The sequence below is a fragment of the Mus musculus genome, chromosome 17 (genome assembly GCF_000001635.26).
Source record: "Mus musculus strain C57BL/6J chromosome 17, GRCm38.p6 C57BL/6J".
Lineage (NCBI taxonomy): Eukaryota > Metazoa > Chordata > Mammalia > Rodentia > Muridae > Mus > Mus musculus.
The window spans coordinates 15,194,932-15,210,850 of NC_000083.6; the positions used below are offsets into that span (position 1 = coordinate 15,194,932).

Below are 15,919 nucleotides of genomic sequence, written 5' to 3' on the forward strand. Positions count from 1 at the left end.
GCCCATCACAAGCATAGCCCATAGCCCTATCATATACAGGCCCATTCACACTAGCACACAGCCTGTCACACATATAGCCACACCACAAATTCAACTCCAGCACACAGGCCCACTTGCTATTTCCACTCCAGCCTGCATGGTTTTGAAGAAATCCCCCTGGGAACAGGGCCAAATACACAGGCATCTGAGCGTGAGTGGGGGAGGGGTTGGGGAGCGTGACAGCTGGTGAGTTGTGGCCACCTCTGTGTAAGCCATCAGCCCCAGGTGGGAGGTAAATCAGCAGTCCCTAGGTCAGATGGCACTGTCCCTGTCCCCAGGATTGGCTGCTCTCGCCCCAGGAAGGTAAGCAAACCCTGCATGTGTTGTCTTCACTCAAAGGGCCCTGGGGGGAGAAGAGGACGCAGGGCTGACCGCCCGGGGTGGCAACAGGACACCATGCAGAAGGAGCCGGCCAGCACAGCTGAGTCCAGCAGGGATTTAGATCAAAGGCTGGCAGCTGTGCTGCAGTGGGGAGGGCCAGGAGGGAGCCTCTTGGGGCGCCGAGGGGGCGCCCGGCCCAAGCAGTGTCCACCCTGTTGAGTTTTGCTGTTTGAAAGCTCTTTGTGTGCGACACTTGGGGATCCACGGTCCTTCCATGACAGGGAAGGATAGGGTGCCTATGTCTCTCAAATGTACCATCTATCCTGAGAACATATCTAGCATCCTGGGGCTTCCACATGGCAGACAAAGGTCATACTTTCCCACGGGCAAGGGGACCAATCGATGCTCTCTGGAGACAACTGAAGTCCTCCCAACCCCGCTGCACTCATGGCTCAGTACCTAAGTCTCTGAATTCTGCTAATGGGAAAATAGGAAGCTCCCATCACTATGTATCCTAAACTGAGAGCCAGGACCATAGGACAAGGTCTGTAGGATGGTGCCCATGGGCAGCTATGGCTTCGACTCTGCTCTGACCCAGTTCTACAACCTTGTATGAGCCAGGGAGTTGGAAAGTCTCCCTGTGCTGTGCAAGAATTAAATAAGGTCATGTGTCCACATGGAGCTTTTGGGCCACAGACTGGAGAGGTGGCAGCTGAGGCTTCTGTAAGGGCCATGAGGCCTGAGTCATGGACCCATGGGGCAACAGCTGTCTCACACCATGGGGGAGGGACACTTGGAGACACTTTAGACTGTGTCCTCCTGGAACATAAAAGGCTGTTGAGATGGAAGTAAAAACAAGAGGTAGTCGATGTCTGTTTGAGGGAGACATTCCTGTGCCAGGGTCACCCTCAGCCACATAGAAAGCAGGTGGGTTCCAATGATACGGAAATGGGACCCGGGGTCTGGGGAACTTCATACCACTGTGAAGCTCCCATCATGGCTGCAAAACTGTAGCCCAGTGAATCATGGTACACCTGCGCCTTCCAAAACGATAGAGACCGGAGACAGGCTCGGGTCTCATCCTAGCTTCTGTTCCCAAAGAGACAAAAGCCAGGCTAGAAATAGCTACTCTGGGGCTACCTGGGAGTGGTGGAGTTAAGAACATGGCAAGTAGAAAAGAGGGAAAGGAGAGCTAAATATTAGGAGATAACAAACCTAAATGCAGGTAACGATCAAGAGTTATAGCTGAGCTATGAATGCGGTGGGTAAGTGCACAAAAATAAACTTGCTATTGAAAGTTCATGTCGAGCCAATGTGAACCTCAGCACATCCCTTCGGGATGTCTAATCTGACCTTATAGAGACTGGTATTGCTTTGGGGTCAGGTTCATTTCAGCATATACTTTTTAAAATTTGCAATATTTTTTATAATAAAGGGTTTTTTTGTTTTGTTTTTTTCAAGAAATGAAAGTTGTGCATCCAGTTAAGGAACGGACATAGATTCTCCTTACAAAGCTTGGTGGTTTATGTCTGTAATCGTAATGCCCAGCGTGTTGGAGACAAAAGGATGGCTGTGAATTTGAAGCCAGTCTGGCTACAGGGTGAGTGACTTTCTCATTTTTTCCTTGCTCCTGAACAAAAAAGAGAGAGAGAGAGAGAGAGAGAGAGAGAGAGAGAGAGAGAGAGAGAAATACACACCTCTCAGGTGGTCAGTATGTCGCAGACAACAACATAAAAGGACCATGTTGGCTGTTGGTCAGTACTCCCCTACAGCCTTCTCTGGGAATGATACCAGAGGCCACTTAGAACAGAGACAGTACACACCAGACTCAGCTCGTCTCCATTGAGGATTTAAGGCTCTACAATTCACCATCTCTGAAATCTTCCCAAATGCCCTTGACAGCACTAGGCGCACACCTGGGCGTGTTTCCAGCTTACACCTGCTGAGAGAAGCTACACGGTGATGAGTTGTTTGAACAAGGGCCAACAGGTAAACAGCAGACAAACCACGGAGTCAGACTTTCAACCTGGCAGTGGAGGATGCTCAGGATAAACCAATCATTGCCCTTCATAGGTCACGAGCCATGGAGCCAGCATGACACAGAGTCTCATCACCTCTGCTTCCAGTGAGCCTGGTCCAGGTTTCAGTGTACGTGTTGGCTGAGCCGTATGAAGCTCTCTTCAGCTTTCTGATGGGCCTAGGTTATTGAGCCCAGAGTCCGTTTCTGCACATTGACTGCAGGCAGAAACCAAGGGATCAGTCTGGAATTTCTGTGTCCTATCATCCTAGCTAGCAGAATTTCAGGTTCGAATAATATCTGGCCTTGACTTTTAGATTTCAAAACCTCACGGTCAAGGCTAGGGAGATAGCTAATTTGGCAAAGTAACTGATGTTCAAGCATGAGAATCAGAATATGACCTCTAGCATGCACACACACACACACACACACACACACACAAGCAGGGCATAATGGCTTAGTGCTGGGGAAATGGAGACAGAAAGATGCCTGGGTCTTACTGACCAACAGCTTTGGCCACTCCTTGAGTACCGGATGCCAGAAAAAGACCCTGTCTTAAAAATAAGTTGGGTATCTTCTGAGAAATAATCTCTATCAGGAGGTGGCACCTCACTACCAGTACTACTCTCTCCAAGCCTCCTGGTGAGATCCATGCAGCCCCGGGGCCACGACTCTGGGCTTTGCCAGCACAGACCCTGTTCATCCTGAGCGCTCCACAGAGGGCTGTCTCCGTCCATTGATGTCTGTTCATTCAGAGCCTTCTAGAAGTGTGCGAAGAAACCTCGAGTCGCCCTGTGTGGAGAACACCTAGACTAAATCTTGGTAGACACAGGCCAAGTAAGGCTGGACCCTAGTCCCACAAGAGACCTTGTGGAGTGCCTGCTATTACTGGCCAATGACAGGTAGTTCCTGCAAGCTCTCTGATTCTCAGCATCCTCATTTGAAATGTGACCCTCTCCACCGTCAACGTATATCTAACTGGGATGGCAGTCAGTGGCTGTTCACTGTCCTCAATGCTGTTCTTCCACTCCTGGAGCTGTGAGCAGCTGATACACTAAAGCAGACACAAGGGCTCGCCTCAGGTTTCTCGAAGGCAACTCTCCTTCCCTAAAACTTGACCTGCATACTTACCAGACACAAGTGAAAAGACCTTTTTGCGGCCCCTGTGACCTGCTGACACCAGGGCAGCACGTGTCCCTGGCATTCTACAGTAGAAACATCCGTGCTGGAGCTCCTCGCTGCATACCACCCACGTACCCCTCAGCTTGCAGACTGGCTTGCACCACTCCTGCTACACCATTGAGATTAGGACTTTAGCTGAACACTGCCTCAGGCTTCTTTTGGGAAGGGTACAAACCGGGCATTAAACTGCAAATCTGTGAGCATACATGTCTAGTAAGGAGCTTGCTGAGGTCACACATGGGACAGGCTACTGAACCTCAGTCTAAGCACTGTGGTATCGACGCTGTGTTCTAAGAATGTCACCGTTACAGCCATTCAGGGGAAGCAAAGGCCCAAAGCAAACAAAACAACGAAACAGACTCAGAAGGTCTGAGCCTGCGACACACAGCTCTACAGGAAGGGGAACGTAGGATACATCAAAATGCCTTTCTCTCACCCACACACAGGGGGCAGAATTCTAGTTTTCAGGCCCGATAGTTGTTGAAAGAGAGCAAGCACATGAGTTTTCTTCTCAGCCTGACTGTCCATGGGACGTAAAACCTGTACTTCACAGCTCTCTGCCCAGTCACCCCATGATTCTGTCCTATATGCCCACACTGGGCAGGGTCTGTGTCACAGCTGGGGTTTGATTAGCCTGTACCCCTAGCCTGTAGATATGAGAAAGAAGAGCTCTCCTTCTTAACCATTGGCGCCTGCAGCACCAAAACCCCAGAAGGAGACTTTGGGGGTGAGTGCTAGATGAGGTTGTACCTACCTACTGTGGTGACATTTACCAGGTTGTCAACAACACATCAGGGGAAGCACCTATGTGAGCCATTACCTCATTTCCCTATGAAGAGATGTGGGAGCTGTGGACAGAGCACCAGACCAGACGTTTCCATGGCAGCCCGAGGCCTGGGGATGGCTGACAAAGACAGCATTGATGAAGGAGGCAGCTCTGGGAGGGAAGGCCAGAAAGCCCCTTCTAAAGGCAGCCAAGCCCCAAGTTACAGCTTTGCTCTGATCCAGGGCAGCCCCAGGCCTGAAACCATAGCTCTAAATGCTGAGGCCACCAAGGCACCAGGGCCCTATGCCATCCACTGGCACCGTGGCCCTGTGCCATCCACTGGCCAGGTCTTTTGTTTGTATCACCTGCTCCTCTCAGCTGGCTGTGCACAGAGGTCTCTTTAGCTCCATGCAGAGAGTGTGGCTTAAAGAAGAGGGCAGGTTAGGGAGCCAAGAAGCTCGTGCAGTGCATGGCCTGCCATACAGGCTGTCCTCACTCCCAGAGAGGCTCTGAGATTAAACCAGACATCAATACACAGCAACAGCACATGAGTCGAACACCTCACGGCATCCTCAGGATCCAGACCCTTGCCAGCTACTGAGATTCACAGTGTTCCACAGTCATGGGATCTCACGGGCTGGGAGTTCTCATAGCTCTGGGGTCCTTTGTCTTGGGGTTCTCACAGTCCTGGATTTTTATAACCATGGAGTTCCATAGTCCTGAAGTCCCGCAGCCCTGGAGTCCAATAGTCCTTAGGATCTTCCTTATTCAAATTTTGTCCTTTAGGCCATGATGTCCCTTGCCTTTGAGTGCCTTCAATCTGTTTCCAACATCAGCGTCCCTGCCATGACAGTTTCTTTGGGTGTAAGTCACTATTATCACACACTACTCCTGCTCTCCTGAGATGGCATGCCAACCACGTGACCAGCCCTGCTAGGGCATGGGCTACACTCCTGGAGTGCCTTTGCCAAACTGGGGGCTACTCCCCTCTCAACCCAGGACTCCAAGACCCGTGGCTGGCAGGGGCAGGTTTTCTGTCATGTTCAAATGACCTATATCCCTCAGCTTTCTTAGTGGCTCAGGATTCACCCTGTTAAGGGAACAAAGGAGGTGAACTCCCTATGTTTAGAGGCTCCCTGTCTACCCAGCTATATGGGCACTAGGAAGGAGCAAGAATCCTGGTCCCAGGAGCAACCTGGTGAGCTGGGCAGAGTTGAGGGGCTGTGAGATACTCTGTACAATGTAGAATTCACAGTTCCCACTGGCTTTCCTGCCTTGCTGGTTGAAAGCCATCTTGAGACACCCGGGGTGACCAAAATCAGGATAATTCACACTCTTCTAGTTGATGGGTGGCATGGTCAAAGCTGGATTACTCAGAGGCTCTGGCAAGGCAAGTAGAACCTTATACAGGGCCTGGATGAGCTGACCTGAGGATGCTATGCTGGTCCAGTTATGTTGAAAGTCAACCCTTATCCCATGCAAAGTGAGCACGTCTCACCTCCATCCATCATCTTTCTTTTCTTCAGTCAAAGTAAATAAATAAATACCTGTGAGCTCCTCTCTTCTCCTCCACAGCCCAGGCTGATAGGGACCCCTTCCTGGCTCTGTAGGAGACCACTGTCCACCATCAGTCCACACTCCACTCACAAAATTTAGTTTGTGCTTGTGGTACAGAGCTCCTTAGGGACCATGAAAGGATGCTGCTGCTAGGACCTTGGGAAGTATGTAGAGGATCATTAGGAGGGTCCATATAACAGGCTGGTCCTTCAGGAATACATGGGGTGCCTGCCCCTGTTCTAATCTCTTCACAGGCCCAGCATCTTTGCTACGACCCCAGCTGAGCCAGTACTATGGGACACTCTCACACTCTGTTTCTGTTGAGTAGCCTGGTTGGCTTCTTGGTTCTCTCCTCAGGTAGAAATATGGAAGCCATCTACGCAAGATGAGATTTGGCAGTCCAAACTAACTCCAAATGGCACCTTTTCAAAAGGAAAAAAGTTTATTGACCAATAGACGTTTCATGAGCAGCCTCTCCTTTGTGACAGAACATCTGTCTGCTATCACCTTGTCCATAGGGGGTGTGTATGTCAAGCTCCTGTCCACATGGACTCTTAGGGCAAAACAAGTAAGCCTAGGTCAGATCATAGAAACTATGCTGAGCTCAGCTAATTTGCCATTGGGAGATACAAACCCAGAGAGAGCCAAGTCACAGTTTATCAATGTGACGGCTTCCATCCTTCTACCTGAGGAGAGAACCAGGAAGCCAAGCAGGTACTCAGCAGAAGCAGACTGTGAGAGTGTCCTGTAGCACCTGCTCAGCTAGGCTAGTAGCAAAGATGCTGGGCCTGTGAAGAAATTAGACCAAGGGCAGGCACCCCATGTATTCCTGAAGGACCAGCCCGTTATGTGGACCCTCCTAATGATCCTCTCCATACTTCCTAAAGTCCTGACAGCAGCATCCTCTTGTCCCTAAGGAGCTCTGTACCACAAGCACAGCTGAATTCTATGGGTGGAGTGTGGACTGCTGGTGGACAGAGGTCTCCTACAGAGCCTGGAAAAATGCCCTCCTTTGGAGCAGCATGCTGAAGTGCATTGAGTTTTATTTATGTTGTGGCATTAAAAACAGATGAGACATCAATTGATCCATTGAGGGTTCCTTTGGGGGTTACAGACAAAGTAATCTGAAAAAAAAATCTTTTTTCAATGCTTTTTAATTAAAAAGCTCCAGATGGTGGTAAAAGATGTGTTAAAGGGATTCTGTATAAATCAAAAGAAATAACAACAAAAAACAAAACAACAACAACAACAACAAAAGAAACCCAAGGACAAATGTGAGTCGAGACTCATTTACCCAGCTGGCTCTAATGCAAAGAACATGGGCTGTGCAGCCAGCAGCCCAGACACATGCCCTGTGTCTGGCTCCATCTTGCAGTGATGTGAGAAGCTTCGTGAGCGTCTGCCTTCTTTGCAAAACAGGAGCCACCTCTTTTTACAAGGGCATTAGTACATTCAAAAGAGAATGCCTATGTTAAAAAGAAAACTTTTTAGACACTACCAGGCTGGAAAATATGTAAGACGGTGGCACAGAATATGTGTTCAATTAATGTTACTGGTTTCCACAATACCATTACAAATGTGTACTCTTGTTTTTTAAAAATGACAGAATGCCTGTCTCATATAAATAAATAAATAAATAAATAAATAAGCAGAATTGTAGGTTACAAAATCAACACACAAAAATGAGCTGTTTCTATGCACTAGACGTAGAAGCCCCCCAAAGGAATTTAAAACATTTATGTTAGACAGAATTGAAATGGAATAAAGTGCCTAAAGAGAATTTACCCGAACAATTGAAAGTCTCATGCCTGAAAACTCTAAAAATGTTCCTTAGAGAAACAGAAGAAGGCTCAAATGGCAGACCCTCCATGCTCATGAATCATGATGCTCAGTGCAGTATGTCCACACTGCTTGAAGCCGTCCTGGTTCCTTATCAGAACCCCAACAACATTTGTTTCTAAAGCTATAGCAATCAGACTCAGAAATACAGTTCTACAGAATCGATGGAACAAAGGCAGACATAAACCTTGCTTGTATGACCAAATGATTTCCAGAAGGGCACAAGATGGACTGCTCATGGAGGAGTGGGTGGTCTCTCCAACCAACGGGGTCAGGGAAGGGGATAACGCACATTCGAAAGGAGAATACAGACACAGAAGCAGCGCAGACAAGTAAGCCAAGTGGATTACAGACCTACACCCACGTTCCAAAGTTTGTACGGTACAAGCAGTAATCTCTCATAAGAAGATAATTTAAAAATCCTCTCAGAAGGGACAATAGTGGGGTCTTGATAGCATGATTTTCCTCCACGTTACAGCAAAGCACAGAGCAGAGTTGAAAATGGATGAAGGGGGTAGGTGAGATGCAAAACCTCTGTGTATCCGAGACAAGGTCAATAAAGCAGGAGAAAGCATCTGAAAGCCGAGTAGATGACCAGGAGTTATGTTTTTTTTAAAAAAACAAACAAACAAACAAACAAACAAACAAACAGACAATGCATTCAGTGGCCCAGCTGGGTTGAGTCAGTGAGAGCTACCCACTATTCATTCCCACTCCTGAGTGAAGGCTAAGCGCTAAGCATTTCACAGCAGACACCTCACTGAGTGTCATCCCTGAGCCTTGTGCTTGTAGCATAAGAAGTTAACGTCTGTCTCCGACGGCGAAGAGACAGACAGACAGGCGTGGATGCATGAACGGAACGGCCGAGTGCTCCTGACACCAGTGTCTGCAGACACTGTGGACTATGAGCATGTTGTCTGGCTATCCATTGTTCTTCCCTCTGTGTGCCGGGTGATTCGGCTGTGACAGGTAAGCAGACCTCGTAAAGTGACTCCTGCAAACGCTCCCTCCGGATCCTGCAGACATGCAGGGACCAGGCTTCTTCAAGCCCCATCTTCCTCCTTGTACTCCAGATACCGCACAGGCTCAGACTCTGAAACGTTCAGTCATCTCCTGACTCGGAGTTTAGAAAAGTCCTCCCGGCTTTATGGATGGGCCCTTCTATGAGGGAAAGACTACAACTGGGCAGAGAAAGTTACCTCTGCTCTATGTCTAGACCCTGAGTAGGTGGATGCAGGAACCCTACAGACTAGGGTCCTCCATATTGTAGGAGAGCAGGCACGGATGTGTTCTTTACAGACTCTACTTGTTTCTTACAGCATCGCGAGAATCACAGATCCCAACTAGCCCTTGGCCGGGGCCTGACCTCTTGTGACCCCTTTAGATGAGATTCTCTCTCTCCCTCCCTCTCTCTTCATTTCTAGCTTTTAGAAACAGGGTCTCACTATATAACCCTAGCTGTCCTGGAATTCACTATGTAGACCAGGTTGGCCTCAAACTCACAAAGACTCCCCTGCCTCAGCCTCCTGAGTGCTGGGGTTAGAGGTATGCACCACGACACCCAGCCTGAGAGTCCTTTTCTTCAGGCCGAATCTCTCTCACTCTGCCTGAACAGCCCACTTGTCTGTCTAAAAGTGGGCTATGGCCCAAAGCAGGTGCTCGGGAAACATCCTGGGATGAAAAAGACGTCTGGGAAAGTGAAACTGCTCGAATCTGGGGATCTTGTCCACCAGAGACCACATTCCTGTATGGGTGAACCGAGGAGGAATCAGTTTAGCTTGCCTCTATAAAGACTTTATGAATCAAACGCCTTTTCAGAGCATATTTCTTTCACCAGACTTGACTGCTGAGTTGAGGATTTATCAGCGAGGGTTTCCTTCTGTGAGCCAAGAATGATACAGAACAGGGTGGTCACAGCTGCAGGCCACCAGCCTTAAGTGTCATGACCACAGATAAGGCTGAAACCATTACCTTGAATAGACATACAGTCAAGGGATTTGAGTGGCAGGAGCCACTTAGTGTCCTGGGAAGAACAGCTGTGTCTGGCAAGCACCCCTAGGAGTGGGCTGAGGTGCTGTCAGCTCGCCTCCTGTGTGGTTCTCTCTGTCAGGAGTGGATGAACCCTTCCCATCTGCAGAAGTCACCAGCTGTGCAGCCTCCACAGAGTTAATTGGTGACAGATGAACTCAGGCATTGTGACTTTTCAAAGTGTTTAACTGGAAACCCAAACTGAAATTTGGAAAAAAAGACACTTGGGCCCAGAGAAGCCCCAGCAGCTCGTTGGCTGGTGGAAGCTGCTGCTTGGAGAAGCCAGTGTAGGCTAAGCTGGCTGAGCTGACAGCCACGCTGTGTCTAGGTTCTGTGGTTCCCAGTGAGGAGTGAGACCTCACAGGCACTTGAGGAAAAGGCAGAGAGCATCCTGTGTCACCTCTGGTTCCCGCTGCTTTGGATTGTTGTGCTCGACATTACAGTTTACGTATTTTCTAAAAATGTCACTGTGTGTTGTGAAATTATTTTCAAATGTGTTTAAAGAAGTAACAGGCATAGACGTTTAATTTTTTAAGCTACACTTGTGTGTGTGTGTGTGTGTGTGTGTGTGTGTGTGTGTGTGTATGTGTGGGCATGAACATGTCTTCCACGGTGCAATGTGGGAGTGGGTTCTCTTGTACCATTTGGATTCTAGGAAGTAAATTCAAGTTATCAAGCGTGAGGGCAAGCATCTTTACTTGATGAGCCATCTCATCTGCTCTCTCTCTCTCTCTCTGTGTGTGTGTGTGTGTGTGTGTGTGTGTGCTTGCGTGCTAAGAACTTAGCAGGCATCCAGCCATTATCCTCTACATGCCTACCTAAAATTCTCTAATTTCCTTAACAGGACAAAGCCAAGCCTGTGTCTAGAGTTGTTGTTTTCTTCTAGTTTTTGTGTTTTACCTACAACTTATAAAAACAACAACAAAAACAAAAACACTCTTGTTCTGAAGAGGTCAAGCAGGTCTGGAGGTTTACAGACGCCTACATTCCTGAAACACAGCCTAGAAGAGGGCGGCTTTGTGTCCTGATGTCAAAAGGTAGTCAGAGTCGTCGCACTTGGCAGTAGTGATGTGGACACCGTTGCTCCTGTGCAGGCTTCAGCCTTACAGCCTGAGACACAGGATGGAAACAAAGAGCCAGGCTCCCCTTGGGAGGCCTCAGTGAAGTACCAGTAACTCTTCCAACCTGACTCTCACGGGAATTCTCATCAGCCCCCACTACTCCCTGAGAACATTTGGAGGGCACGATATCTCAACTTGCAGAGCAAGCGGACATCAGTCTGTTCCCTACCCTCTCCCTGCCTCAGCACAGACTATGGCACAACTCTGTCCATCTGGCCGGCTGAGATAGCAATGTCTGATCAGTCAGGTCTTTCTAGACACTCCTGGGGTGATAAAGGCACTGGGCATGGAGCAGACAGCAGGAGGAAACAGAAAGCAGGATTGAGTCTGCTGTTGGCTAACCTGTTGTGATTAAAAAGATAAAGAAATATAGGGATATGGTCTATGGGAGTGTGGTGAGGAATGGGGGAAGGGAGTGCCTCGGTGGGCCCAAGCCAAGGGACCAGGTACAGGACAGTACAGTATAGAATAGAGTTTATTTAGGGCCTGGGGAGGGGAGTTAAGAGGGTAGTAGAGGCAGAGAGAGAGAGAGAGAGAGAGAGAGAGAGAGAGAGAGAGAGAGAGAAAGGTAGAGGCCAGCCATTACCATGTGGAGAGAGGGGAGAAGGGAATGGGAGTAGAGGGGAGAAGAGAATGTGGAGAGGGGGAGGAAGAGGGGAAGAGGCAAGAGAGAGAGGCAAGAAGAAGAGTGGAAGGAGGAGGCAAGCATCCCCTTTTAGAGTGGACCAGGCCTACATTGCCAGGTAACTGTGGGGATGGAGTCCAGAGTACCAACCTAACCTAAGGACCTAACTTCTTCCATTCTCCTCAGGCCAGGTTCAGGAAAAGAAACCAAGCCTACAGCAATGGCAGTCATGGTGCTTCACGTGTGCAAAGGAAGAAATACTCCATACCCACTGCTAGTCCTGGGCTAGATCTGGGGCCTTAGCCTGCATCCAGGAAATGGAAACTTTTGGCTTTTGGCCTCTTTGTAACCTGGTAGACTTGGCCTCCTATGTATAAGGACCCACCACCATCACCACTACTGTTGCCTGCACAGGTCCATCATCTCTGACTTTTCCATGAATGGCTTCCAGGTTGATGACCCATAAGACTGTTTACCAGAGACCTTCATCTACAGGGCACATTGTTTGCCTGTCTCCAAGGTCACCATATGTTGTATGCAGCTCCTGTGCTCACTCACCTCCGCTAGTTATCTGATATTGCTCTGGCTCGGTGCGCATGGGTTTTATTGTTGGTTGTTTGTTTTTGGCTAATCTCCACCAGGCCTTTTGACAGAGATGGATGCAACCTGAGTCTGCTTCATGTACATTACAAGCTGCCCCCAGAACTTGAAGGGAGCCTCAGAAGTTCAGCAGCCGGAGAGGCCCTCCTCTCTGCCATAGCTTGTCCAAGATTGAGGCTTTTCTGGGCTGGGAGGGGTGAGAAAGGCTCCAGACAGACGTGCAAACCTGTTTCACGGAATGGATTTACATATGAACAAGAGTCTTGTTCTGGGGCCACCACAAAGTAGCATGAAGGTCAAAGGTCAGAGATCACCCCCATATCACCCCAGGCTCTGTATGTCCTTGAGAATGGGAAATGTGACCTTTCCTGCTCATTCTAATTTTTATTGTGATGAGATCTGGGAACGACCTCTGACTCGGAAGGGGTTAAAGGTCACCTGACTTCCCTAAGGCTCTTGCAGAAGGAACCTGCTTGATCCCCAGCCCTCGCAGGTTTCCGAGTCCTAACCCAGCACAAGGCCTGTATCTCATTTTAGTTCGGGGGCCCTGCAAGTCACGTGGATTTTCCCATCACTGCTTCTATGTGGTGGAAAAACTCCTTTGGCTGCAACTGCGGTATAGTGCTGAGGCCAGGAACGCGGCAAATATCGAAGGTCCAGAGCACGCACCACAACCAACCGAAAGCTCAGAGAGAAGTCAAAGAAAGCTAATCCTTGAGTGTGTTGCGGTGACCAGGTGGCCACAGAAACCTCTGTGAGCAGGGAGATGAGCCAGCTTTGTCCTGCAGAGGTCCCAGCATAAGCGAAGGCTGTAATTTTGCCAAAGTCGAGGAGTGGGGGTGGGTGCGTCTTATTGTTACTCCAAGCATTTTAGCTTCCCAGTACAAGACTGCACGCTGCAAAACAACGTTGAAACTCTGCGGAAGATTGGCTAGTGATTCGAAGCGCACAGTAAGACTAGAAATGGCAGTGGGGGGGGGGGGGGGTTCGGGGGGAGACAGCAGTAGAGAGCCCTGCAGACACAGGCCATGGGTGAGGGAACCAGCAAGGAGCCACCATGTTTGGGGCCCTCTGCTACGATATTTTAAAACGGATTTCAGAGTGTGCTGAGCAGATGGTCACAGCAGACTGCTGTGCCAGGTGTGTTAATGAGGCAAGTCAGTAGCATTCCTGGAGTTACCAAGGATACTCAGTTAAAGCGGGGCAGGAGCCTCAGGTGAAAACCTGGAAGCGCCGGCCTCACATTTGCATGACAAAAGGCCAAGACCTGGGGCTGTGCCAGGCTCCGCCTCCTTCTGCTGGACACGTGACTCCCTTGTTTGTTTTGTTTTTTTTCTCTTTTTGTTTCTCCCTCGGAGCGTCTTGGAGACCCGCTCTTTGCCTGTAACTAAGCAGCAGGCGTTTATGCTCTAAATAGACGGTGTTTGTAATTTTTCACCCCAGTTACCCTAGAAATCTCTCAAATGACTTCTTTATATAAGCAGCCATCTAACTCCATCAGCACCACCCACTGGCCCTGTCCTCAGAGGATAATGAGCCAGGATCGGCCAGCTTCCCTTGTTGCTGTTTCTTAAGCCCCCATGGCATAGCAGAGTCGTCCTCCCTTTTATCTCCCTGTGTGCGTGTGCGTGTGTTGCGCATGAGCATAGTATGATAATGCTACCATACACCCACCGGGAGATTCCGGTGAACAGGATGGGGGCAGGCAGAAGGGGGAGCAACCAGGAGAATCAGAAATGGAGAGAGCCTTATTTGCAACCTGTCAGGGGGCATGGCTTTTTGTGTGTAATAAACACGAGATTTTTGGTCCCCTGCAAGCGTGGCACACACATCTTCTAGTATGTACCATGCTACCAGGGATCCTGGAACATCACAACTCAGCACACAGTCATTTCTTAGAAATATATGTCCCCAAGTGCATGTCCCTCATGCCTGCCAACATGTTCACTGCAGCTCAGGCTGCTAGGGACAGTGTGATGAGGGGAACCCCTTGCAGCAAGCCCAATGCCATTAGCACTGGAGTGCTTGGGCAGTTAAGTGTGTATCCCTAGTAACTCCTTAGTCAAAACCAACCCTCTGTTTCAGTCATGAAATGTAGCTGAGAGACTGTGAGACGGTCCATCAGAAGGAAGGACATGATTTTTCTACTGCCCAGAATTCGGGAATTCGGGACCAGGGAGCTACCACCACTGTGGACTGAGTTCCTGAAAAAGTTGTATCTTTGTTTAGGACTCTGGGGGTTTAATAAGAACTTCATAATTGGGTAGAGTTGGAATGTTGCAGGTCCAGAGCCAGAAATATATCTGGCTCTTTTATAGGCATTTACCTACCCCTATATCTGACCTAAAACTCTTTAGACCACCAGAAAAAAAAAAAAAAAAAAAACTTGGAATGTGTTAACCTAGAAAACTGTTAGCTTCCATCAACAGGAAGCTAAACATGTGATCAGATAGCATCTGGAATGATAACAAAGGTTTCCTAGTGCCTTACCAATATAATAGAAGGTGAATAAATGTACAGCTTTCTATTCTGTGACTAACATAAATATGTGTAACTTCTACTTGTCACTTAGGGCAACCCGAAATAGTGTTTGCAAGCCACAAGCATTCATATTTGTCTCAGAATAAACTATGTCTCATTCCCTTTGCAATGTTTGAGTGTTTTGCATCAATAGCCCCTTACCCCAGGCCAAGGAGTAGCCTTTTCCCCAAAGACTTTTTCTGAGGAGATTTAAAGAAACATCTGTTTTCAGGGTGGGGTGGGGTGCTGGCCGATAATCCCACTAGTCTGTGGACCAGTGAGTTTACCAGGGTTAGTTGAGAAATGAAGATGACTCAAAGGCAAGTTCACTGTGGGGGAAGTCCCCTCGGCAGCTTAAGGACATCACCATATCCCTTCCAGTTAGCTGTTTGCTAACTTGTTTCCTTCTTTAAGGAAGGAAGAGCCTTCTTCAGGATCTCCTGAGCCTCTAGAGAGCTCTGCCCCTCAACCAGGGAGCATTAGTAGGCTAGATCTCATAGCCATATCATGACAGTGATCACAGATCTGACTCTAGAGGATAAAGGTCATATCTAATCCAAAGGAAGCAGCTACCACAAATCCCCAAAGGGAAAAACTTAACTCAGACAGAACCACTTCCATATTCCATTGTCCTTGGGCCTATTGCCTTCACCTCTGAGGGTGAGTTGTGAGTTCACTACGTAAAAAACACAGACATGCTATGTCTTTCCACAATATCAGAATGTTGAACGATATCAGGTCAGTTTCACTGGTTGCAATTTGTCAAGTAATCGGGTCTTCTTTTCATGGTTGTTGGGAAGCGAGATTCTTTTCTTCTAATCGCAATTACTAATATTAACTGTCAGATCATATGTTATACTTCACAGAATAATATACAAATATGCAGGTTTCAAAATGGCCAAGAAAGGATTAATGAGGATGTAGAATTCAGAGAGGAAGAAAGCTGATAAGTTTGCAAGGGAAATTCTGTCTACAGCCAGATAAGACATTTTATGAAGGGATTCTATTTAGTAAGCAGAGAAAGAGACAAATAGAAAAGCAAGAGAAAGGATGGTAAAATAATAGCAAAGATGTCAGAAAAAGTCATAAGGAATCATGCTATTAGCTATCTACCAATAATGCTGATGATACATTTAGTCAGTGTATAAATAAGCATGTATAGAATAAATGAAAATTTCCCTTCTGTGCTGACAAAGCTCTCTCCAAAAGCCAAAGACTATCTAACTGTGGTGGCTGGTTGAAAATTCTTGGCCCAGGGAGTTACACTGTGGGTGTGGGTATTAAGACCCTCATCCTAGCTGCCT

At 48.2% G+C, this 15,919-nt stretch overlaps 1 long non-coding RNA gene across 1 annotated transcript; it reads left to right on the plus strand.

The window, feature by feature from the left end:
• Positions 1 to 208: 208 nt before the first annotated feature.
• On the plus strand, positions 209 to 14,735 carry Gm35502. Its single transcript, XR_385429.3, has 3 exons — positions 209 to 342; positions 1,822 to 1,960; positions 10,594 to 14,735. It is a non-coding gene; the product is annotated as a predicted gene, 35502 (long non-coding RNA).
• The last annotated feature ends 1,184 nt before the right edge of the window (positions 14,736 to 15,919 follow it).